The following is a 27741-nucleotide window of genomic DNA, read 5'->3' as shown; positions in this document are numbered from 1 at the left end:
GAAAATCCCATTCTGGAAACATCCCCCAGGCTGTGGCTAAGCCATGTCTCCGCTATATCCTTTCTTTCAGGAGTGCTAGTTCTGCAAGGTTCGCAGGAGAGCTTCTGTAAAGTTTGGAAGGTAGGAGACGAGGTACTGGCAGAAGTAAAGCTGTGAGTACCGGACGTGAGTCGTGCTTCGGTAGCTCAGTTGGTAGAGCACTTGCCCGCGAAAGGCAAAGGTCCCGAGTTCGAGTCTCGGTCGGGCACACAGTTTTAATCCGCCAGGAAGTTTCATATCAGCGCACACTCCGCTGCAGAGTGAAAATCTCATTCTGGAAACATCCCCCAGGCTGTGGCTAAGCCATGTCTCCGCAATATCCTTTCTTTCAGGAGTGCTAGTTCTGCAAGGTTCGCAGGAGAGCTTCTGTAAAGTTTGGAAGGTAGGAGACGAGGTACTGGCAGAAGTAATGCTGTGAGTACCGGACGTGAGTCGTGCTTCGGTAGCTCAGTTGGTAGAGCACTTGCCCGCGAAAGGCAAAGGTCCCGAGTTCGAGTCTCGGTCGGACACACAGTTTTAATCCGCCAGGAAGTTTCATATCAGCGCACACTCCGCTGCAGAGTGAAAATCTCATTCTATTCCTTCGAGGTGCCGGAGAATAAGATCAAAGAAGACATATAAAGAGAAGGCGCCATCGTCAATAGGAGACCATGTCTGTCTTTGATGTATTCTTTTGTATTCATGATTGTGTTGTTAAGTTAAATGTTGTCATTTCACATCACATTTTCATTTTAAATAATAAAGTTCAGCCAGTCTATAATAGTTCCATGTAATATTGTTAAACATTGCAGTTCGAAGTTCTTACGTTATTGCGTATCTTCTAAACTAGAGCTAATAAAAAATGACATTATTATTTTACGAACCCAAATTACTAGAGACCCACACCTTTCATTAAGGTCAAAATTTTTTTTGTTGTTGGCCTGCGTAATTTCGACATCAAACTCGCTGGTTACATGACGTTGACCCGTTACTTATTCATTCCAGTCTTCTGTTAGAGAGAAGAAATAATCAAATTAGTTTGTATTATAAAATGAAAGTACCACTGTTCGTTCGTTTTTAAAACGTGGGTATACAAATATTAATGAGAGATATGTCAGAATTTTACTGTAATGTGTATCACAGAATCACTGCGACCTCAGAGTTCCTGTAATTAAATGCACACATCGAAAAAAAGTTTTGTATCACCTCCGGGCCGAGAGTTCTGGAACCTGTAAAGAAAAATGGAATACAGATTACCATAAACATCATTTCCGCCCTTTTTATTGCTCATGAAAACCACACATTACATGTTGTACCACCATACAGCGAGACCTTCAGAGGTGGTGATCCAGATTTCTGTACACACCATTACCTCTAATATCCAGTAGCACGTCCTCCTTGATACATGCCTGTATTCGTCGTGGCATACTATCCACAAGTTCATCAAAGCACTGTTGGTCGAGACTGATCCACTCCTTAACGGCGATTCGGCGTAGATCCCTCAGAGTGGTTGATGGGTCACATCGTTCATAAACAGCCCTCTTCAATCTATCCCAGGCATGTTCGATTGGGTTCATGTCTGGAGAACATGCTAGCCACTCTACTCGAGCGATGTCGTTATCCTGAAGGAAGTCATTCACAAGTTGTGCTGATACGGTTGCACTGTCGGTCGGAGGATGGCATTCATATAGCGTACAGCCGTTACGGCAACTTCCGTGACCACCAGCGGAGTTCGTCGGCCCCACATCAGGCGACCCCAAAACAGCAGGGAACCTCCATCTTTCTGCACTCACTGTACAGTAAGTCGTTCGGCCTGACCGGGTTCCTCCGAGCCTTAATCCATAGGTAGCGGTCATCGACTGCAGTAGTAGCCCTTGGGCGGCCTGAGTGAGGCATGTCATGGACAGTTTTTCTCTCTCTGTGTCTCCTCGACGTCGGAACAACATCGCTTCGGTTCACTCCGAGACGCCTGGACACTTCCCTTGTTGAGAGCCCTACGTGGCACAGAGTAACAATGCGGACGCGAACGAACCGCGGCATTGACCGTCTAGTCATGGTTGGCCGGCCAGGTCGGCCGAGCGCTTCTAGGCGCTACAGTCTGGAACCGCGCGACCGCTGTGGTCGCAGGTTTGAATCCTGCCTCGGGCATGGATGTGTGTGATGTCCTTAGGTTAGTTAGGTTTAAGTAGTTCTAAGTTCCAGGGGATGATGACCTCAGAAGTTAAGTCCCATAGTGCTCAGAGCCATTTGAACCATTTTTTCTAGTCGTGGTTGAACTACAGGCAACACGAGCCGTGTACCTCCTTCCTGGTGGAATGACTGGAATTGATCAGCTGTCGGACCTCCTCCGTCTAATAGGTGCTGCTCATGCATGGTTGTTTACATCTTTGGGCAGGTTTAGTGACATCTCTGAACAGTGAAAGGGACTGTATCTGTGATACAATACCCACAGTCAACGTCTTTCTTCAGGAGTTCAGGGAACTGGGGTGATGCAATACTTTTTTTGATGAGTGTAGTTTTAGTTCCCATTTTAAGACTGTCTGGTGGTATTTGAACCAGATATTACACTGCTATTTTTCCTGGAAAGTTCTAAAAAATATTGATATTCTATAGAGTTTCTGAGAAGTTTTACAGTTCAGTTAGACCAAACTATGACTTAAATGTGATTCCAATTGTCACCAATCAGTCCAGCATCCGATAAGAAATTGAAACCGTCGTTTTCGGTTTTTGTGTCACCATCACCACCTTTCTACCCAAGGGGATGCAAGCGATTTCTGTTCCCCACAATCCTTTTTTCCGAGTCATTAAGCAATAGGAGTTTGACTGAAACGGCTTCCGGAGCTCAAAGTTTCAACTCACATATGTAATCTCCATTTGTCGGCTTTGCTTACTCAACAATATTTTATGGTTAATTATCATATGTAGCAAATCCGGTTCAAATGCTTCTTTCGTTCCAGGATTCTGTTGAAAGAGGCACCGAACGTGTACACAGGTTATTTGTTATTTTAAATGTACCCCATATTCCTGCAGGAGATATTGTCAAAAACAGGGAAAAAAGTGCTGTAAACATATATCCTGTAGCAAAGACTTGTGATGTACGCCACTTGGTCATAATGTTGACTACGTTGATTACCACAGGTAACACTACTTTTAATGATTAATGAAAACCACCTCTGCTATATTACTACCCATTTTTTGAGTTAGGACAGGTTTCATTCGTTGAACATCTTCAGGTTCCCGAGTTGCAGGTTGCAAACTGAAGATGTTCAGAGAAAGAAGCGATCAAAAGACAATGCGTGTGTAATAATGATGCTGAGTTGTGGCTCATCATATACATTTATTCATATTCGCAGTTCATTATCTGCTAGAGTGCAGTGAAAAAGGTCACTGGCAGGCTCAGTACTTTCTGTTAGCCTCCGGGTGTGATCTTTGATATTAAGAAATTTGCTAGTGCAAAACCGTGTTTAAAGCACAATGCGTAATTTTTAATTTTGTTGCATATCATAGGAATGGACAGGAGTTGTGTTCGCTGTATGATGACACAGGAGGGGCTCGCCGCAATTTGCCAACAGCTGAAGACGCTTTAGGCCACCATATGTGCAGGCTGCTGCCTGGGGTGCAGCGGCGGCAGAGAAACTGGCGGAGTGCGTGGATCACCTTAATTGTACACTGCTGGCCACCGTAAATGCAACACCAAGAAAGACAAGAGGTAGCACAACAAAATTTATTTTGTAGATAACATGTTGACCAAGTATCAAATGATTACGTTTACAGACGTCTGTGACATGTGGTTCCTGCCAGAATCAGTAGCCAGAGTAGCCGCCATTGTTGGAGATCACCGCTGCCACACGTCTCGGCATTGAGTCAAAGAGACGTTGGATGTGTTGCTGGGGTACAGCAGCCCAAGCAGCTTCCACACATTGCCAAAGATCATCTCGTGTGGCAGCTGGGGATATAATCTGGGTCACTCGTTGAGCAACCATGGACCACATGTTTTCTATCGGCGAAAGATCCGGAGAGCGAGCCGGCCAGGGAAGCAATTCAATCTGGTTATTGACGAAGAACCTTTGGACAATGCGTGCCACGTGTGGTCGCGCATTATCCTGTTGAAATATGGCTGTGGCCGAGCCCTGAAGGTAAGGAAGGACAACTGGCTCCAGCACCTCGGATATGTAGCGCCGGCTATTTAAAGTACCGGCAATGCGTACTAGAGGCGTGCGAGAGTAATATCCAATACCGTCCCATACCATAATACCCGGTGCAAGACCAGTGTGGCGGTGCATAATGCAGCTGTCCAGCATCCTCTCTCCACGGTGTCTCCACACTCGAATCCGACCATCGTGGTGCTGCAGACAGAAGCGTGCCTCGTCAGTAAAGACAACGTCATTCCATTCTGCCGTCCACATCCGTCTGTCATCACACCATTGGCGACGGAGACGTCTGTGGTTCTGCGTCAATGGTAGACGAAGCAATGGACGTCTTGCGGACAGACCACTCTGCTGTAAACGGCGTCGAATGGTACGCGCAGACACTGGATGATTCGTTACAGACGCAATGTGCTGTGCTATGGTTCGGGATGTCACTGAGCGATCCGTCACTGCCATGCGCACAATTTGCCTATCAGCACGTGCAGTGGTGCACCGAGGTTAATGCGATCGACCACGTCGGTCCGTCGTACCCTCCTGCATCCAACGGTCACATATCCGCATTACAGTTGTTTGGTTTCGTCCAACACGACTAGCGATTTCTCTGTATGATAATCCACAATCTCGGTAAGTATCTGTCGAACTCGGATACTTGATCAAAAGATGTTCGCTGTTGTCCACGATTCATAACTGATCGTCTTGTGAAACAACCAGAAGGTAAACACACGTGCCGAACGCACACTCGTCGAAATCGCCAAGCCTTAAATGGCGCTATGAGGTGGCGCCACAGGCGCGCGTGATGTGCGTCTGCGCTGAAATTCTAATCAGTTGCATATCTCATCGCTGCAAACTCATGGTGTAAATTTCACTCGATTCGGATGCTTCCTTGAGGGTGTTGCATTTACGGTGGCCAGCAGTGTAGTTTGCTTGGCCAAGGGACTCTACTGCAGGGGCAACGTCCAGCGTACGTGATGCGGGGGGACTACACTCACCTCAGGGTGAGTAGCAGGTTGTCACCCTTCAGCAGATTCTTAGCATACATTGGCAGACGTGTTTGTTAGTGATTGGGAACTCAAAGGTTACGCGTGCTGTGAAGCCAGAATCCATGGTTGGAAAGAAATCCAATGTGCATTTGGTTTCTCTGCCGAGGATCCTCATCTGATATACGGAGTCGGCCATGCCTGCGGCCATAGTGTGTAAGAGGTACAGTCATCTGCTAGTTGTTGCTTATGTAGTCACCAGTGACGCCTGTCACTTGGGTTATGAGGCCAGACTCAGTTCCTACAGACGTCTGGTGTAGTTGGTGAAGACTATTGACTTCGCTCAGTGGGGTGCAAGTAGAGCTTATAGTTTTCGTTCTCGTACCCGCATTCGATCGGGATCCTTTAGAGCTAAGTGGAGACTCACAACTGGAAGTTCCATAGATACTGTGATGGTTCTGGTAGCATATTTCTGGACCTGCGCTAGAGGGCAGAGAAATGTAACGTGCCTCTAGATAGGTCATTGTAGGTCAGTGAATCACTATATGGAGAAAGCAGCTACTTGGGCAGGAACGTGCTTGTGAAGTGTACACGCCTTTTTCATTCATTTTTTAAATAAGGCAAATTCCTTTTAGAAGAATTTGAAACATATATGCACAACCTTGTTGCACTCTTAATGTTACCACACTGGCTTTTAATATCAGGATGTTTTGACTTTCCTGTATGCTGAGTCTGTTCTTCCGACAACCCTTTTTCGATTTCTTCGCATTTTTCATGCAGTCATCTCGTCTTAGCTTCCCTGCACTTCCTATTTGTTTCATTCCTCTGCGACTGATATATCTGTATTCATCGATCAAATGAAGTATTTCTTCTATTACCCACGGTTTCGTCGCAGTGACCTTCTTTGTACCTATGTTTTGCTTTCCAACTTCTGTGATGGTCCTTTTTAGAGATGGCCGTTGCTCTTCAAGTGTACTGCCTACTGAGCTATTCCTTATTGCTGTATCTACAGCCTTAGAGAACTTCAAGTTCAGCTCGTCATTCCTTAGTACTTCAGTATCCCTGTTCTTTGGGCTTTGATTCTTCCTTGCTAATGTCTTAAACTTCAGCCTATTCTTCATCACAACTATATTGTTATCTGAGTCTATATGCTTTCCCCTGGCTACGCCTTGCAATCCAATAGCTGATTTCGGAATCTCTGATTGACCATGATATAATCTAACTGAAATCTTCCCGTAGAACCCAGCCATTTCCAAGTATACCTCCTCCTCTTGTGATTCTTGAACAGAGTAGTGGCTATTACGAGCTTAAACTTGTTACAGAACTCAGTTAGTCTTTCTCCTCTCTCATTCCTTGTCCCAAGCCCATATTCTCCTGTAACCTTTTCTTCTAATCCTTCCCCTACAACTACATTCCAGTCTCCCATGGCTATTAGATTTTCGTCTCCCTTTACGTACTGCATTACCCTTTCAATATCCTCATATACTTTCTCTCTCTCTTCGTCTTCAGCTTGCGACGTCGGCATCTATACCTGAACTATCGTTGTTGGTATTGGTTTGCTGTCGATTCTGATAAGAACAATCCTATCACTGAACTGTTCACAGTAACACACTCTCTGCCCTACCTTTCTATTCATAACGAATCCTACTCCCGTTATACCATTTTCTGGTATTGTTGTTATTACCCTATACTCATCTGATCAGAAATCCTTGTCTTATTTCCATTTCACTTCACTGACCTCTACTATATCTAGATTGAACCTTTGCATTTCCCTCTTCAGATTTTCTAGTTTCCCTTGTACGTTCAAGCTTCTGACATTCCATGCCCCGATTCGTAGAACGTTATCCTTTCGTTGATTATTCAATCTTTTTCTGATTGTAACCTCCCCGTTGGCAGTCCCCCCCCCCCCCCCCCCCCCGGAGATCCAACTGGAGGACTATTCCGGAATCTTTTGCCAATGGAGAGATCATCATTACGCTTTTCAATGACACGATACACTGTGGATACACGTTACGTGTCTTTAATGCAATGGTTTCCATTGCCTTCTGCATCCTCATGCCGTTGATCACTGCTGATTCTTAGGCCTTTAGGGGCAGTTTTCCACCCCTAGGGCAAGAGAGTGTTCTAAAACTCTGTCCGGTCCTCCGCACTTTTTGACAAGATCGTTGGCAGAACTATGGTGGCTTCTTATGCCGGAAGTCTTCGGCCGCCAATGCTGATTATTAATCGAAATTTAAACAGTGGCGGGATTCGAGCCCGGGACCTAGGAAGTTTTGATTACTAATCAAAGACGCTACCCTTTTTTTAAAAAAAATCTCATTTTGTTCGTTATATCTGCTCGCGGCGGACGTCGCAAGACACCCGTTTCAGTTCGTCGTTGACCCATTAACTCAGTTTTTTTATTACAGAGGGTAGCTAACCCTCTGACCGAACACGCTGAGTTACCGTGCCGGCGCCCCTAGACCACGAGTGAAGAGTTATGTTTTAAGATCTCTGAGGCCATAGATACTGCAATAATGACTAACTCGGGAGGCAGTTCAGTTGAAGAGGAATGGACAACACCAAAGGGGCAATCACTGATGCTGGAAAGAAAAACATAGGTACAAGAAAGCTAACAGCAAAGAAAAGATGGGTAATAGAAGAAATAATTCAGTTGATCGATGAAAGAAGGAAGGACAAAAATGTCAAAGGAAATTCAGAAATGAAGAAATACAAGTCACTTAAGAATGAAATAGATAGGAAATGCAGGGAAGCTAATGCAAAATGAGTGCATAGAAATCTAAAGAAATCGAAGTCAAAACAACCTTCGGTGAAATTAAAAGCAGGGGCGGCAGCTGGTAAGAGCTGATAGTAGGGTTCGAGTGTGGCGCAGACCACACGAAGCCATAAACCCAAATTGTCATCAACGCAATGTGCAAATTTTTGGTGGCTCCATAATACAGGTTATGTTGACTGTGTTTACATGGAATGGACTGGGTCCTCAGGTCCATTTAAACCGAACATTGACTGAAAATGGTTATGTACAGCTACTTGGAGACCATTTGCAGCCATTCATCGACTTCATGTACCCTAACAACGTTTCGGATGACACAGTTGTTCGCGACTGGTTTGAAGAACATTCTGGACAACTCAAACGCATGACTTGGCCACACAGGTCGCCCGACATCAATCCCATTGAACTTTCATGAGACATAATCGAGGGGTCAATCCTACACCGGCAACACTTCCGCAGTTATGGACGGCCATAGAGGCGTCGTGGCTCAGTATTTCAGCGTGGTACAATCAACGACTTGCTGAGTCCATGCCATGTCGAGCTGCTGCACTGGCCAGGGCAAAAGGAGATCCGATCAGAAGTTAAGAGGTGTCACATAACTTTGGCCGCTCAGTGTACATTCTCATAAATTTCTTCCTCTGGTTTGGTCGATGTTTGATACTAGCAGACGTCCCTTGTTCAGAAATGCCCACATTGACTGTGTTACTCTGCTTTTATGTCCCCCTTGCTTCATCCGTGATGTGCTATATCCAAGGTAGTTGAATTCCTTAACTTCGTCTACTCCGCGGTCCCCAATTTTTATGTAATTTTATCACTATCTCATTTCTACTTCTTCTCTTTACTTTCGTCTTTCTTCGGCGTGCTCTCAATTCATTTTCTATACTCATTAGATCGTCCATTTAATTCAGAACGCTGTAATTCTGTTCAGCTTCACTGAGGATAGCATTGCCATTCAGCGTAAATTTTATGGGACTCTTGATTCTTTCTTTTTTTCCGTCCGTCATTGTTTCTTCGATGTATTGTTTGAGCAGTAGGCGGGAAAGTGCGTTTCTCAGACTTATAACCTTTATAATCGGAGCACATCGTTCTTGATCTTCAGTTCTTATCCTTGCATACATTGTATGTTATCCTCCTTTCCCCTCAGCTTACTCCTTTTTTTGTTAGAACTCCAAATGTCTTGCACCATTTTACATTATCGAACGCTTTTTCCATGTCGACAAATTCTACGAATGTGTCTTGATTCTTTTAAAGTCTTGTTTCCATCATCAAACGCAGTGTCATAACTGGTTCTCTGATACCCTTGCCTTTCAGTAGTCCAATCTGATCATCTAACACTGGAGTAGCCAAGCTTGACCGTACCTCCCAGTAATGGGAGCTCCAGCTTTCACGGTGGACGGCAGAAGCTAGCGATTTAAAAACATTTTCTGTGTTATCGATAGCTACGATGCAACGCCAAGGTTGGTACTACGACACCGACACCGACGCCAGCGCCCTCTAGCCGGCTCTGTGGAGATGTACGAGCGTCGCTCCGGATTCAGTCCATTTGATTCCGAGGAGACTACCTGTTTCTACTTCATAGGGGGCCATTACTGACTTTGTTACTTCAATGATAGTTTGTCCCACTACTAGTGGCTATTAACGTCGGTGCCTATACAGTTTCGCACCTATGGCCTCCTCAGTGCAAAGTACGTATGTCACTGACCAATTTTCTCCATTAAATGTAATTTCACGTAAAAAGCTCTACCGAGAATTTTACCTAACCTGCTGCTACTCACTTCCTACATTCGGCCTAACCATTCAGTTTACAGGAGCAGACACACGCGCCGCCTGCCAGACGGGATACAAAATTTTCATTAGATTTATGTGAAATTATTATTTAAAGTATTTGGTAAGTAATTGTTGTTGTATGTTTTTGCTTGCTGTAACTCTTTTTTTACAAATTGCTGTAACCCTTTTTATAAATTTTGTAAAGTAAAGCTTCTTCCCCGCTTTATAGATCAGTATTACTGGACTGCCGGTGGGTGGTTAGAAATTTTTTCTTCGAAGAACGATACAAAAGAGCAGTAGATAAGAAAGGTTGACTACCCCTGATCTAACACCCCTTCAATTTCCGTTTGCATTGTTCTGTGTAGTATTCTTGTCGGAAATCACGTAACTTTAATTGTGCAGTTGTCAATTCAGATCTTATGACTACCGTCGTACAAGATTCAGTGACCCCAACAGAACTCACGAAGAAAAACGAACAACATGGAATGAACCTCGCCTCTGTGTTTACGCTGCGCTCCCGTCAGGATGTGACGTCTCGCTACTCTGCCTCGACACAACACGCCGCCTGCACCTCGTCATATTTCCAGGCCTGTGTTCCCGAAAGGCAGAAACGGCATTCCGCCCTCTGCAGCCTTGCTTCTCTGCGATATTAAATTCGCACACACGGCCGGCGTTTTGACAAGAGCAAGCAGCCCGCGGAAAGGGAACGAAAGCCGGGTTTCGCTCACTCAGTCGTTGCCGGGAATTCTAGGGATGCGCGGCATCTCGGAGGTTTTAGTGGTACAGTAGCGCATTGCATTTCACCTGGCAGCGATTCCAGGAGGAAAGGCAATAACCGAGTATGTATTCCAGCAACGCTTAACTCCTCACACAAACATGCAGTCATCGATGTACGGGGTACTTTGACGTAAAAAGCTTCAGTTGCGTGCACAGAGTACTACATGGAAAAAAGTCTGAGTTAACACAGATTCGCAAACCGAATCGTTTGTAGCATAATTGCGATTTCTGTGGTGTCACCGCCAGACACCACACTTGCTAGGTGGTAGCCTTTAAATCGGCCGCGGTCCGTTAGTATACGTCGGACCCGCGTGTCGCCACTGTCAGTGATTGCAGACCGAGCGCCGCCACACAGCAAGTATAGTCTAGAGAGACTCCCTAGCACTCGCCCCAGTTGTACAGCCGACTTTGCTAGCGATGGTTCTCTGCCTGCATCCGCTCTCATTTGCAGAGACGACAGTTTAGCATAGCCTTCAGCTACGTCATTTGCTACGACGTAGCAAGGCGCCAAATTCAGTTACCATGTATCCTGAACAGATAATATTGTGAATCATGCACCGTCAAGAGCGACTTTCATCATTAATGGATTAAAGTTAAGTATCAAACTAATTACGTCCGCTTTCTGAATTCTAATTCCTTGTCATGTTCCAGACCTCACGTCAGTGTAGTTCTTCCCTCCTCACGGCAGCCTGCGTGAGCTAAAACGCGTGCATTTCGGCCTCCTCTAGTAACACGGTATTGGCCGGCCAGAGTGGCCGTGCGTTTCTAGGCGCTGCAGTCTGGAGCCGAGCGACCGCTCCGGTCGCAGGTTCGAATCCTGCCTCGGGCATGGATGTGTGTGATGTCCTTAGGTTAGTTAGGTTTAATTAGTTCTAAGTTCTAGGGGACTGATGACCTCAGAAGTTAAGTCGCATAGTGCTCAGAGCCATTTAACACGGTATTGGCTCTTCAGCCAACACAACAATTTCGTTGTTACCAGCTACTATTGACGTGATCCTGGGTGAACTCAGCATGATGGTCCGTAATGTGACCTTTGTTTACATTTTGGGGCCGTAAAGTTGTGAACAGAATGTGTACAACAGTGCAGTACACGGTCCGGGTGCCACATGCGTCAGTTGTTGGCGGAACGTTAGCTGTGGTAGTAACGCGGATCATTAAAATAACGAAGAGTATGTGGATATGCATTTCATATATGGTAGGGCTAATGCAGATGCACGGGGGGCAGCCTCACATATACGTAATACACAGCAACGAATGTATAACGTTTTATGAATCCCCCGCATACTGCAGAAAACGTGAGTCAGCAATTTACTGTGCTTGGTGCTACAAAGCTGTGAAAGCGTATCGACAACATATGACGAGAAAATATTTACAACCACATACTGTTATATGACTGAACATGTATTAAACAATATCATCTTCATTTCACAATACATATTGATACGTACACTTTATTTGGACAAGTACACTGAAGCTCTAAATAAACTGGTATGGACATGTGCATTCAAGTACACAGATATGTAAACAGACAGAATACGGCGCTGCAGTGGGCAACGCCTATATACGACAACAAGTGCCTGGCGCAGTTGTTAGATCAGTTACTGATGTTACAATGGCTGGTTATCCACATTTAAGTGAGTTCGAACGTGGTGTTATAGTCGGCGCACAAGTGATGGGACCAGCATCTCCGCGGTAGCGATGAAGTGCGGATTTTGCCGTACGACCATTTCATGTGTGTATTCTGAATATCAGGAATCCGGTAAAACATCAAATCTCCGATATCTCCGCGACCGGAAAAAGATCCTGAAAGAACGGGACCAACGACGACTGAAGAGAATCGTTCAATGTGATAGAAGTGCAAACCATTCGCATATTGCTGCGGATTTCACTGCTGGGTCATTAACAAGTGTCAGCTTGTGAAACATTCAAGGAAACATCGATATGGACTCTCGGAGCCGAAGGCCCACTCATGTACCCTTGATGACTGCACATCACAAAGTTTTACGCCTCGCCTGGGCCCGTCAACACCGATCTTGGACTGTTGATGGCTGAAAACATGTTGCCTGGTCGGACAAGTCTCGTTTCAAATTTTATCGAGTGAGTGGACGTGTACGGGTATGAATCATGTCAGCAGGAGACTGTTCAAATTGGTGGAGACTCTGTAATGGTATAGGGCGTATGCTGTTGGAGTGATATCGGACCTTTGATAAATGTAGATAAGACTCTGTCAGGTGACACGTTCGTAAACATCCTGTCTGATCACCTGCAGCCATTCATGTCCAGCAGGACAGTGCGACATCCCTCACATCCACCTTCTGAACAGGCTCAGAACGGAAACTGCAAGATCAACGCATAATTTGCAGAAATTGAGTTATATCACATCATCTGCCCTTTGTGGCTGTGCAGTTCAGTAATCTACAGAGAACTGATACCAACATAGACGATGTCCTCCAAGGTGTACCATTGATACTGTGATGTCCGCTAGCTCTGAAGCCGTAGTGATCGCCAAATACTGGGCTGAATTTGCCTAGTTTGTTATGGAAAGATATAAAATCTTTCGTTTCAACATTCCTGTAATGCATTCTTAAAATTCAAAATTATCAATAGTTTGTGAGCGATTGTCACTAAGGAGTTCAACGAACTATACGAATGTAGATTATGTCCTGCATGATGTTCCACTGTCTTCAACTTTAAATTAGCAATTAGTTTATAAGTGCTATACATATTTTAGTCCGCAGCTCGTGATCTTGCGGTAGCGTTCTCGCTTCTCGCGCACTGGGTCCCGGGTTCGATTCCCGGCGGGGTCAGGGATTTTCACTGCCTCAAGATGACTGGGTGTTGTTGTGTCGTCTTCATCATCATCATCGTTCATCCCCATTACGGTCGGAGGAAGGCAATGGCAAACCACCTCCGCTAGGACCTTGCCTAGTACAGCGGTGCGGGTATCCCGCATCGCCCCTACGCTCCTCGGAGAATGGGACCTCATCACCATCATCACCATACATATGTATGGTGATGATGGTGAAGTTAATGCTTTTAACACAAATAAATCATAAAAGCCCACATTTATCAAGATGCGCTGATAGACGAATTTCTCATCGTCGGAATATACATTGCAAGGACACGGCAGCAAGATTTCTAATCTTGATAGTCGTATTGCATAGCTTGGCTTCTCTTGGAATTTTAGTTCTAAGCCTTCAGTGTCATATACATGTTTGCACAAAAAGACTGGCAGTAGCCTGTAGAAACTCATTATATGGAAGTAAAGCTGCCAACCATGTGTAGCAGCTTTCATGAACTATTCGTTTCAAACCGGACATAGAACTTGGTTTCTGCCTTCTTTGTTCGCTGCCACGAATCGGGTTAGGACTATATCATGAAATTTAGTAGAGCTTGTAAACAATTGGCGCGCTTTACAGTTTGCCTCCATTGTATTCAACTAATACGTACGTGGCCTCTAGTCTTTCCATATAGGATATAAAATCTGATTCTCTGAACACACTATACTGCCACTAACTAGTAATAGCTCGGCACAGAATGTACACTCCACAACACCTTGCTGGCTAAATGTAGCTCGAGATGTCACGTTTGCTCCATGAAATTCCGCTTAACACAAAACGTTTCCGACCTGAGCGGATGAGTTCATTCAGATATCTGGCAGCTAGCGTATCTCCTTACACCTGACTGATATATTCCGCGCGATGCACAGCTACACCCACACATAAACTTACAATATATAGCAGATGAACTATATATTGCAGCTGTAGGGATAATTGTTGTCAGTTGATACCAAGGTGCCGAACTAGATGTGTGGAAAAGTTTCACAAACACATTTTCAAGAATTATTATACAGACAACACATCAGTCTTCTGACTGGTTTGATGCGGCCCGCCACGATTTCCTCTACCGTGCCAACCTCTTTATTTCAGAGTAGCACTTGCAGCACACGTCCCCAGTTACTCGGCGCATGTATTCCAATCCCTGCCTTCCCCTACAGTTTTTGCCCTCTACAGCTCTCTCTAGTACAATGGAAGTAATTCCCTGATGTCTTAACAGATCTCCTGTTATCCTTTCACTTCTCCTTGTCAGAGTTTTCCACACATTCCTTTCCTCTCCGATTCTGCGCAGAACCTCCTCATTCCTCAGATTAACAGGCCACCTAATTTTCAACATTTGTCTGTAACACCACATCTCAAATGCTTCGATTGTCTTCTTTTCTGGTCTTCTGATAGTCCATATTTCACTACCATACAATGCTGTGCTCCATAAGTACATTCACAGAAATTTCTCCCTCAAATTAAGGCCAATGTTTGATGCTAGTAGACTTCTCTTGGACAGGAATGTGCTTTTTGCCACTGGTAGTCTGTTTTTGGAGTCGTCCTTGCTCCGTCCGTCATTCGTTATTTTGCTGCATAGGTAGCAGAATTCATTAACTTCATCTACTTGGTAACCATCAACCCTGACGTTAAGTTTCTCGCTGTTGTCATTTCTCCTACTTATCATTACTTTCGTCTTTCTTCGATTTACTCTCAGCACATTTTCTGTACTCATTAGACCGTTCATTCAACTCAGCAGATCCTATAATACTTCTTCACATTCACTTCGGATAGCATTGTGATTAGCGAACCGCATCATTGATATCCTTTCACGTTGAATTTTAATTCCGCTCCTGAACATTTCTTTCATTTCCATCATTGCTTCTTCTATTTACAGATTGAACAGTAGGGGCGAAAGACTACATCCCTCTCTTATACCCCTTTCAATCCGAGCGCTTCGTACTTTGTCGTCCACTCTTATTATTCCCTCTTGGCTTTGTACTTCTTGTATATTACTCGCCTCTCCCTATAGCTTAGCCCTATTTTTTTTAAGAATTTCGAACATCTTGCATACTTTTACATTAAATTACCAAATATGTAGCAAGCAGTCGCAAAATCATGTTTTATTTATTCACTTTTGCAAATCGATTTCAACTGATTAACAGCCATCATCGGTGCTTTCAACCAGTATGTGCACTGAATATTAGTTTACTGCACATTTGGTAATTTTATGGTTTGCGGTCGCTGCGCGATTTGGGAACCACATGGAGCCCACCATTCTTCACATTTACATTGTCGAAAGCTTTTTCCAGGTCGGCAAATCCTTGAATGTGTCTTGATTTTTCTTTATTCTTGCTTGTGCCTTTACCTTTCCTAAAGCCAAACTGATCGTTATCTAACACATCCTCAGTTTTTTCTTCCAGTCTTCTGCATATTATTTTTGTCAGAAAGTTGCGTGATTCATCTGTTAAGCTGATTGTGCGATAGTTCTCGTACTTTTTAGCTCTTACAGCCTTCGCAGTAGCGTGGATGATATTTTTCCGAAAGTCATATAGTATGTCGCCAGACTAATACATTCTACATTCCAACGTGAACAGTCGTTTTCTTGCCACTTCCCCCAGTGATTTTAGGAATTCTGATGGAATGTTATCTATCCCTTTTGCCTTGTTTGATCTTAGGTCCTCAAAAGCTCTCTTAAATTCTGATTCTAATACTTGATTATTATATCTTGTAAATAAAGACTCCTGTTCCTTCTTCTGCCACATCAGACAAATCTTCCCCCTCACAGAGACCTTCAATGTACTCTTTCCATCTATCCGCTCTCTCCTCTGCACTCAACAGCGAAATGCTCGTTGCGCTCTTAACGTTACAATCCTTTTTTTAATTTCAGCGAAGGTTTCCTATATGCTAAATCAGTCCTTCCGACAATCATTTCTCGTCAGATTTCTTCACATTTTTCATGCAGCCATTTCGTCTTAGCTTCCCTGCACTTCCTATCAGTTTCATTCCTCAGCGACTTCTATTTCTGTATTCCTACATTTCCCTGAACATTTTTGTATTCTTTCTTTCATCGATCAGCTGAAGTATTTCTTCAGTTACCCATGGTTTCTTCGCAGTTACTTTATTTGCACCTATGTTTCTCTTTCCAGCTTGTGTTATTTTCCTTTTTAGAGATGTCCATTCCTCTTCAACTGTACTCCTTGCTGAGCTATTGCTTATAGCTGTTTCTATAGCCTTAGACAATTCAAGTGTATCTCGTCATTTCTTAGTACTTCCGTACCCCATTTCTTTGCGTGTTGATTCTTCCTGAATAATGTCTTAAATTTCAGCCTACTCTTCATCACCACTGCACTGTCATCTAATCTATATATGCTCCTGGGTATGCCTTACAATCTAGTATCTGATTTCGGAGTGTCTGTCGGATCATGATGTAGTAACACCCGGCTTTTTCCAAGTATACCGTCTCTTCTTGTGATTATTGAACAGAGTATTCGCTATTACAAACTGAAATTTATTAAATTACTCAATTAGTCTTTCTCATCTCTCGTTCCTTGTCCCACTCCCAAATTCTTCTATAACCCTTCCTTCCATTCCTTCCCCTACAACTGCATTCCAGTCCCTCATAACTATGAGATTTTCATCTTCCTTTACGTAATGTATTAGCCTTTCCTCATATACTTTCTCTATCTATTCGTCTTCAGCTTGCGACGTCGGTATGTAAACCTGAACTATCGTTGTCGGTGTTGGTTTGCTGTCGATTCTGATAAGAACAACCCTATCACTGAAATGTTCACAATAACACACTCTCTGCCCTATCCCCTGTCCATAACGAATCCTACTCCTGATATACGATTTTCTGCTGCTGATGATATTACCCTATACTCACCAGACCAGAAATCTTTGTCTTCTTTCCATTTCATTTCAATAACACAATCTCCAGACTAAGCCTTTGCATTTCCTTTTCAGATTTTCTAGTTCCCTACCACGCTCAAACTTCTGACATTCAACATATCGATTCCTAGAACGTTATGCTGTCATTGGTTATTCAGTCTTTTCTCATGGTCACTTCCCCCTTGGCAGTCCCGTCCCGGAGATCCGAATGGGGAACCATTCGGGAATCTTTTGCCAGTGGAGAGATGACCATGATACTTTTTGAATTACGGGCCACATGTCCCGTGGCTACACGTGATTATGCTGTCATTGGTTATTCAGTCTTTTCTCATGGTCACTTCCCCCTTGGCAGTCCCGTCCCGGAGATCCGAATGGGGAACCATTCGGGAATCTTTTGCCAGTGGAGAGATGACCATGATACTTTTTGAATTACGGGCCACATGTCCCGTGGCTACACGTGATGTGTCTTTAATGCAATGGTTAATTGCCTTCTTGCGTCATCATGCCGTTGATCACTACTGATTTTTCACCTTCAGTGAGACAAAGACGAAGTAGAAATACTTCACCAGTTGCATAAACTGCACCGCTAATCCCGATTATACGTATTATTTATACTGATCGTGAAGTTCTCGCTGCGAGAGAAAATTATACGCTATTGATGTAACCGACTTTCTGATTAACACTGCTACTAGTGTATTAATATGATCACTAACACTAGTTATGGTATTCGTTTCACTTTATCTGTTATTAGGTAATGATTCTGTTGTCTCGTGATGTGAACAAAGATGGGAGTCGGGTTTGAAGTCACAGATGTATTCGCTCGTTTAGCTCAAGATCTAACCCAAAGTCTAATATAATAGTCGTGACACTCCATCTGTTTTTATGGTACTCACTGCGATAGCAGAGCGAGAAGCGGCCAGCTTCTCAATGCAATATCGCATGAGTACGAATACTATAGTTTATATTGATTTTTAACATAGTTTATCCATTAGGGAGCGTATGTAGTGCAATAAGAATCGAATACAATGAAAATGACAGCAGATATGTCGTTCTACAGTTTCCTAACAACCCTGGGAAGTTTGAAACGCCACTTTACACCACTGCCGTAGCGGATGGAAAAGACACACAGACGTGATAACAACACGTCAAAGAAATGAAACTGTTTCTCAACACCGAGAAAGCGTTTCCACAATAGTTGCTACATTTGAACCACAATCGGCAAGAATCTTCAATATATTCGCTTTTGAAGCAGAAGCAATTACAGTTACGAAAATAGTGATGAATTAAAAAGTCGAGTAATGTGTAAAACTTAGTGAATCGTGAGAACCCGCAAGAAGTTCATACGTGTCAAGCAAAGTACCTGTCACAATACGAACAGACAGAAATATATGCTTCTCAAGCATAAATATGGGTTTATACTCTCTTGCTTCCGGTGGTATAAGCTGCAGCTGTACAGATATTCCAAAGCATTTCTTAATGAGTAAGCTGTAGTTTATGTGATTAAATCAGTGCTTTTACCTTTCCTTCACGATAATTATGCATGGAACATGAAACATAACAACTATATCGTTAATTAAGTAGAAAAATAATTTGAAACATACGTAGTCATTACGAGGCACTTAACTATGTGCTTTCTCACCGCATGGAGCGCTAGTGTCGCTCCAGTTGTCAAACGCTAAAAACTTTCACCCAGAGCGTGTCAAGACTGTATTTATTAGACTGTGGTCTAACCTGTGTCTCCGCTGCCGTTGTTCTCGAAGCTCGCTGATGTGCTGCAAGATGGCGGTGGCAACAATGATGATTACTAAAACAATGACGAAACCTGAATTAAAAATATACGGCTGCCTAGTCGCATCATTTAGCGGCAGAATTTACAGAAGAAACGAACTTTAACTGTTTTCAGACTGGGTATGGGACTAGATCTTATCGGGTTAGAAACCTGCACACAGATATTGCTCTTTAACAATGACGGCATCGTAACTACGTGTTAAGATAACTAGCCGTCGGATTCTTATTCCACTCAAAACTAAAGGGTAGAAGCTTGGTCTCATACTTCTAAACACAGTTTTGTACGAATTACGTGACAGTTCTGTTCTCAGAATACGTTCTGCTAAATTTCCACTTTGCAAACCAACAAAGATCACAGTCTTTAGCTCGCCTTTTATATCACGAAAACGCTCAGTTGGCTGTCCAATATATATCACGATGAAATAGTATTCACCGAACTCTTCCTCGTTTACACACTACTAAAATAACTGTTTTCTCACAAAGTAACAGACTTTTCTCAAATCTGCAACCCGCTGTCCCGTCTTGAACCAGCTCGCTCATCAATTGTCTCCTTTGTGAAGGTAAAACTTTTACACAGATTTGATTTTTTGTACTTCCAGAAATACATAGACGTTATGTACAAATACTTTTCTAATGATATTACAACTCAAAATAATATGAATTTCCACTTTTTCATTACATGGTAGTACACATCATACAGTTTTCATTCATGGTCGTCGAGGAGACCGTGTAGCCCCTTTGTTCATCTGGGTGGGCAGTTTCTCAATATTTGACCGTATATTCGCCTGCACACATCTTCAGAGCCGTCTTTCATCCCTGTCACCAACGGCCGATGGTGCAATACAGTTGCTTGGCACCCGTACTGGATAGCCAATTCGCCAAGCAAAGTTTGCTTTAACCATGGCGCCACGCGAACAGTTTGCAAACTTCGGCGTTTCGGAAATGCGTCCATCCTTGGCCCAAAAGGCAATGATCATGCCTTTTCGGCGTCAGTTAAATTGCTCCGTTTCTGCGATACGACAACGACTGCACTGTTTTCCGCGTCCTCCCGACTAGCATCAAATACCCTCTATTACTAGTGCTGCCACCTGTCGTCTAGAAATGGTTATTGAACGTTGATACAGGACGTAGGTGGTTGTCACATTAGTGTGAATGGATCGTGTAATACATACAGTTCAAATGGTTAAAATGGCTCTGAGCACTATGCGACTTAACTTCTAAGGCCATCAGTCGCCTAGAACTTAGAACTAATAAAACCTAACTAACCTAAGCACATCACACACATCCATGCTCGAGGCCGGATTCGAACCTGCGACCGTAGCAGTCGCTCGGCTCCAGACTGTAGCGCCTAGAACCGCGCGGCCACTCCGGCTAGCTATATACAGTTTTGTGTTGCTACTTACAAGATATCGACTCAGAAAAATACTCTTAGAAGGATAACAAAAGGAAGGCGAAGACATTTCAGTCACTGATTCTGTCCAAGAAATTTTTCTCGTTTTAGACATCAAAAAAGTTTTGCATCACCCCAGTTCTCTGAACTCCTGAAGATAGACGTTGACTATAGATATTGTAAGACAGACACAGTCCCTTTGACGTTCACAGATGTCACTAAACACACCCAAAGATGTAAACAACCATGCATGATCAGCACCTATTAGACGGAGGAGGCCCGACAGCCGATCAGTTCCGGTCATTCCACCAGTAAGGAGGTACACAGCTAGTGTTGACTGTAGTTCAACCATGCCTAGACGGTCAATACCGCGGTTCGATCGCGTCCGCATTGTTACTTTGTGCCACGAAGGGCTCTCAACAAGGGAAGTGTCCAGGCGTCTCTGAGTGAATCAAAGCGATGTTCTTCGGACATGGAGAAGATACAGAGAGAGAGGAAATTTCATGCCTCGCTCAGGCCTCCCAAAGGCTACTACTGCAGGGGATGACCACTACCTAAAGATTATGGCTCGGAGTAACCCTGGCAGCAACGCCACCATGTTGAAGAATGCTTCTCATGCAGCCACGGGACGTCGTGTTACAACTCAAACTGTGCGCAATAGGTTGCATGATGCAACTTCACTTCCGACGTCCATGGTGAGGTCCATCTTTGCAAACCACGACGCGCGGTACAGTTAGGCCCAACAACACGCCGAACGGACCGCTCAGGATTGGCATTACGTTCTCTTCATCGATGAATGTCGCGTATACCTTCAACCAGAAAATCGTCGGAGACGTGTATGGAGGTAACCCAGTCAGTCTGAACGCCTTAGACACACTGTCCAGCGAGTGCAGCAAGGTGGAAGTTCCCTGCTGTTTTGGGGTGGCATTATGTGAGGCCGAAGTACGCAGCAGGTGATCATGGAAGGTGCCGAAACGGCTGTACGACACGTGAATGCCATCCTTCGATCAATAGTGCAACCATGTCGCCGGCATACTGGAAAGACATTCGTCTTCATGGATGATAATCCGCGCCCTCATCGTACACATCTTGTGATTGACTTTCAGGATAACGACATCGCTCGACGTGAGTGGCCAGCATGTTCTCCAGACATGAACCCTATTGAACATGCCTGGGATAGATTGAAAAGGGCTGGGACGACGTGACCCACCAACCACTCTGACGGATCTACGCCGAATCGCCGTTGAGGAGTGGGACAATCTGGCCCAACAGCGTCTTGATGAACTTGTGGATAGTATGCCACGACGAACACAGGCATGCATCGATGCAAAAGGACGTGCTACTGGGTGTTAGAGGTACCGGTGTGTACAGCAATCTGGACCATTACCTCTGAAGGTCTCGTTGTATGGTGGTACAACATGCAGTGTGTGGTTTTCATGAGCAATAAAAAGGGCGGAATGACGTTTGTGTTGATCTCTAAACTAATTTTATGTACAGGTAGCGAAACTCTCGGAACCGAGGTGATGCAGAACTTTTTTTAATGTGTGTATTACTTTTTAATGTCTTATCTTCTGTTTCAGAAGTTTTCTAATTACATGTATTGAGCTCTGATGTATCTTAAAAATTTTGTGATTACGTTTTGCCTTAGTATAAAACCCTTCTAACATTTTTGTCAGGATTATGGCCTCAGTTTTATATTTCTTAGCGTTTAATCACTACTGTCGTCAAGTATGTCACAGCAAAGGATTTTCATCGACGTGTTTTCAATGGTTAAGGCAGGTAAGAGTTCATGATCTTGCCATTTCATTTTCATCATCATAATGTTTACTGGAAAAAATCTGTTACCGTATCTGCATTTTACCTACTGTACAATTTCGACGCTGCTGCTCAGATGATCTCTGTGGTCGGGACATAGGTGCTAGGCAGTCTGTAGCCGTAATTGGGCTGGCTCCGCGTGTTATTGGCATTCCAGATGCCCGTAGGCTGGTTGTAGCGGATCGGCCAGATCTGTTCGGCGAATGCGCTTAGCCCTCCGCCCGTGTTTGATATTCACACCTGCGTCCCCATATCTGTGTTCGTGAGTCATCTTCCCGGTCCTGAACATATGGGCCACACGTGACGTGCGTACATATATTCGCTAAGCAATTAGAAGCGTGATATCCATTGAAATCAGCTCCAATGCTTTCGCTATGGTTAGAATTATGACCACACAGTTCCTTATCTCCAGATTGAAAAACTCTTTTATTGTCACTCACATAGTCTCTTGTAACAGTGCATTCAGTTCGCAATCAAGAGACTTTCGATCACCGTGATGTGGACACTTCCGGCGTCTGTTTCTTGGTATAGGTAAATAATATCTTTATTGTTAGGAGGATATACAAATTCATGTCTGAATCCTAACAATGCTGTCCAATACATCACTTCTTATGACTGCCGCAGGGAGTAGAATTTACAGCGCGTAACAGTGATACGGTACTTCTGATTCCATGCTGTATCTGTTAAGGCTTTAGTGGTCGCCGCCGCTTTGTAGAAAACGAACTTGATTATTTAATTAGGAATCTATTACACTGTAATGTTCGTTAGAAAATGCCACACATCATTTGAATTCATTATCAACTCAGAATGTACTTTGGTCCCATTATGATAGGATGTATTACCTCGCAGGATACTAGAGAATCCTTTGATCGTAATTTAGGACTGACACATCATCTCAGCTTACGAATGCCACTAACTTTCATCCTGATTTTGGTATCGGTAGTGTCAAATTCCATTATACCTTAGTTAACGTTATTTGTTCGTCATACTGCAGCATACCCTCAGGGGAGTGTAAGTCGCCTAATGTAGATCTATAGCACGCGAACGAGAGTGCATACGAAAATTTCAGTTTATTTGACATCCATGAGTGTGTAAACGTCTCCGTCGTTGTAGCGTGTAAATGACGACAGTTTTAAATTAATGCAGAAGTTTAATTATCTTAGCTTTGTTCCTTACTGTGCAGTGTTTGCATAATTCCATCTAAAGACTGTAATAATGCTTTATCGCCTCAAGAAATATCATTATTTAGTAAGTTATAAGTTTTGTTGATCATTTGCAAGACTGCTATAGAAATGATGTGAAATAAGTCCTTTGAAAGGCAATTTTTGCATGGTTTGTTGGTGGTTGTAGGTATAGGCAGGCAACTTGCAGGACAGTAGGTTCAAAATGGTTCAAATGGCTCTGAGCACTATGGGACTTAACATCTATGGTCATCAGTCCCCTAGAACTTAGAACTACTTAAACCTAACTAACCTAAGGACAGCACACAACACCCAGCCATCACGAGGCAGAGAAAATCCCTGACCCCGCCGGGAATCGAACCCGGGAACCCGTGCGTGGGAAGCGAGAACGCTACCGCACGACCACGAGAGGACAGTAGGAATATGAAATTTCCTGGCAGGTTAAAGCTGTGAGCCGGACCGAGACTCGAACTCGGGACCTTTGCATTTCGTGGGCAAGTGCTCTACCAACTGAGCTACCCAAGCACGACTCACGAACCGCCCTCACAACTGTAATTCCGCTAGTACCTCCTTCTGCAAGGTTCGCAGAAGAGCTTTTGCGAAGTTTGGAATGTAGGAGACGAGGTATTGGCGGAATTAAAACTGTGTGGAGGGGTCTTGAGTCGTGCTGGCGTAGATCAGTTGGTAGAGGACTTGCCCGCGAAAAGTAAAGTTCCAGAGTTCGAGTCTCATTCCGGCACACGGTTCTAATCTGCAGGAAGTTTCATACACCGCACACTCCGCTGCAGAGTTTCACATTTCTCATTCTGGAAACAGTAGGAATAAGTAAAGAAAAGTTACTACGCTGTTCGAATGTCTGGTTAACAAAAATTTTGTTAGATATACTGGCTTACATTCGTCAATATGACAATTTTGTTTTGAGTATATCCACTACACAGTTCTTTTTCAGACTGTACTGTACTACACTCATTGGCGTGATCTTCTGAAAACTCCCACGAGTTGATTTACAAAACGTGATGTAGCAACTTGGAATGTTCAGAAATTCTTACTTGCAGGACTTCTTCATACGTGAAACTTCACCTTTTATGAACGGAGCCTGCACGTAAATCAAGATCACTAATGTAAATATTTACCTTATAGCTTCAAAACCCACCACAGCAAAACAGCTAAGAGAAAAAATATACGATGTACTGTAGCTCTCTCGAGATGAAAGCACAAAATATCGGTTCTCGATCCAATATGAGTGGCGACAGTTTTAACTCAAGTGGTTCAAATGGCTCTGAGCACTACGGGACTTAACATCTGAGGTCATCAGTCGCCTAGACTTAGAACTACTTAAACCTAACTAACCTAAGGACATCACGCACACCCATGCCCGAGGCAGGATTCGAACCGGCGATCGTAGCAGCAGCGCGGTTCAGACTAAAGCGCCTTGAACGGCTCGGCCACAGAGGCGATAGCGTTACCTCCAGTCGAATACAAGATTCATTAGTGACCAACATCTATGAACTGGTTTTCGCAGACTGATCGTAACAACGATATTTTGTCTCCAACCATCATATACAAACTCATATAAAGTATGCTGCAATGCTTCTGGGCTGCTTACAAAGATAGCGGGATAATCACTTCCGGCTACATCACCGACGTCGAAACTTCAACATGTCATTATATGTCACTGAACACAGTACAGTTAAAAATGTGAATCGTGGGGGATAGTGCTCAACCTGCATATTGTCCATGAATAAAGATTGTGTTGCTTTAAACAATGAAGGATGACGACGACTGCAGGCGTCGTAATTCTGTTCCTCCACACCATCGCGTTTCTGCATGTTCACGTGGATCAATGGGAATGAAAAATGAAAATTTTTTGGCATGAAGATTATAGTCATGCCGTCTCTCACCCGTTTACTGTGAAAGTGCCTTTGCATTATAAACCTCTTACGAAGGAAAAAGTAGAAGACTTCAGTGCGACGCAGTCTAATCTATACAGCAAAATTTTAAACGAAGTATTCAGAAATACCTGTGTCCTGCTAGGAATAGCATTTCGAAATCATTGCTCACTATGAAGAAAAATCATGGACAGTTTTCTCTGTGAACCGTAGAAAAAAATTATGTGGCAAACGGTTAAGCGAAGTTTGGCTTGCAGGTTAATATTCAATCGGATAATTTTTTTCGTTGCTTTCAGGATTGCCCATACAGCCACCTCAGTACTGTAATGTCAGTTATGGTGATACGAACGAAAAGAAATCACAACAACCAGTCCCAGAGCGGAGAAAACCTCCGAAACAGTGTCCCTTCGCTAAGCATTCCACGGCACTTGCCTCGCAGCTACCGTCGACCGAGGGAAGTGGTGCAGTGGTTAGCACACTGGACTCGCATTCGGGAGGATGACGGTTCAGTCCCGCGTCCGGCCGTCCTGATTTAGGTTTTCCGTAATTTCCCTAAATCGCTCCAGGGATGGTTCCTTAGAAAGGGCACGGCCGACTTCCTTCCCCATCCTTCCCTAATCTGATGAGACCAATAACCTAGCTGTTTGGTCTCTTCCTCGAAAACAACCCCCCCCCCCCCCCCCAAGCTACCGGGGCGGACGATAAGCTTTAACACACAAATTCCGAGCCTGTGACGTTCTTCCTAGTGCATTATTCATAGAGTCTCACCGGCAGTGTATCAGTAAACAAAAGACATTAGTTCAACGTCTCATACATAGTAACAACACTTTAAAAAAAAAAAAAAAATGTTGCACAACACGAATCGAGCGCGATGTTCTTACGCTATGTTATTGCAGAAGATGAGATACAGGTATACCATTAACTTTATCGCTTGTTTTTTATTTGATACGACTTCCTGGTTCCAAGGTGTGTTGCACAACAGCGTAAAGTAACACAAACGTATTAAACTTCGCACGTATCAGTAGAGAGAATATTCCTAGCAATACAATACACTCATTTTCCTTTACGGTTTCAAACCTATGTAAGTTTAGTGAACGTTTCTCGATTTGCAGTTTGTCGCTGGTGGGTGATCTGCTCACGTAATATGTTTATCTTTCTCTAAAGTTCTTCGGGAAAACAAAGGCCAGTATTGTTTTACACGAAATGCAATCTTTCTCATTTAAAAGCTTATGCAAGATGTTATTTCTTATTTTTTATCTTGTAAGTAGGCTGTTTAGGTTTTTTTGTTGGTAACGCCACGTAGCGCTCTGTATGAAAATCACTGACTGTGCTGTGTGCAGTCTGTGGCTTGTTGGCATTGTTGAAATATTCGCTGTTGTAGTGTTGGGCAGTTGGATGTGAACAGCGCGTAGCGTTGCGCAGTTGGAGGTTAGCCGCCAGCATTGGTGGATGTGGGGAGCGAAATGACAGAATTTTGAGAGCGGACGATCTGGACATGTGTCCATCAGACACAGTAAATTTGTAAACTGGATGTCATGAACTGATACATATATGATGACTTTTGAACATTGTTAAGGTAAAAACATTGTTTGTTCTCCATCAAAATCTTTCATTTGCTAACTATGCCTATCAGTAGTTAGTGCCTTCCGTAGTTAGAATCTTTTATTCAGCTGGCAGTATTGGCGCTCGCTATATTGCAGTAGTTCGAGTAACGAAGATTTTTGTGAGGTAAGTGATTCATGAAAGGTATAGGTTATTGTTAGTCGGGGCCACTCTTTTGTAGGGATTATTGAAAGTCAGATTGCGTTGCGCTAAAAATATTGTGTATCAGTTTAGTGATTATCAGAATAGTAAAGAGAAAACTGTTTGAGTACGTTCAGTTTTGCTCAGCTGATTGAAAATCAAAGGGGACGTTTCAGTCTCTTTGGAGATGGGTTCATGAAACACTGAGATGTAGGCCCCTCCTGATGTGCAACGTTGTTATTACAACATTTACGACAGAGATTATTCGATATTAGTGATAGCCTACTTCAAACTGTTTTTCGTAGAACTTGCTCATTAGTCACTTTTACTTCGTCAGAGTCCTATGCAGTTAGTCAGTATTGTTCAGTAGATCTGATCAGAGTTTAGTTGGTGACGTCCCTCGTATAAATGTAGTATACTTTTATAATGCTTCGGTTCATCTTTCTCCACTACCAGTTAGTTTACTCAGTCCTTCGAAGTAACATGTGTATAAACGCCGCTTGCAGCTGTGACTGTCGTTATCTGTCACCTGTGTAATATTAACGGCTAACGGCCGCAGTGGTAGCAACGGTTCCAGTCAGATCGCCAACGTTCAGCTCCGTCGGGCTTGGCTAGCAATTGGATGGTCACCGTCTGGGACTTCCGTGTGGACTCACGGTGCATTCAGGCCACCAGAGGAGGTACCTGACCGAGAAATTGAGGGCTACATCACGAAAGCTGACAGCGGCCGGGAGAGCGTTTTGCTGACCGTATGCCCATCCGTATCAG

The sequence above is a fragment of the Schistocerca americana genome, chromosome 6 (genome assembly GCF_021461395.2).
Source record: "Schistocerca americana isolate TAMUIC-IGC-003095 chromosome 6, iqSchAmer2.1, whole genome shotgun sequence".
Taxonomy (NCBI): domain Eukaryota; kingdom Metazoa; phylum Arthropoda; class Insecta; order Orthoptera; family Acrididae; genus Schistocerca; species Schistocerca americana.
Note: the sequence above shows the minus strand (reverse complement) of the source record.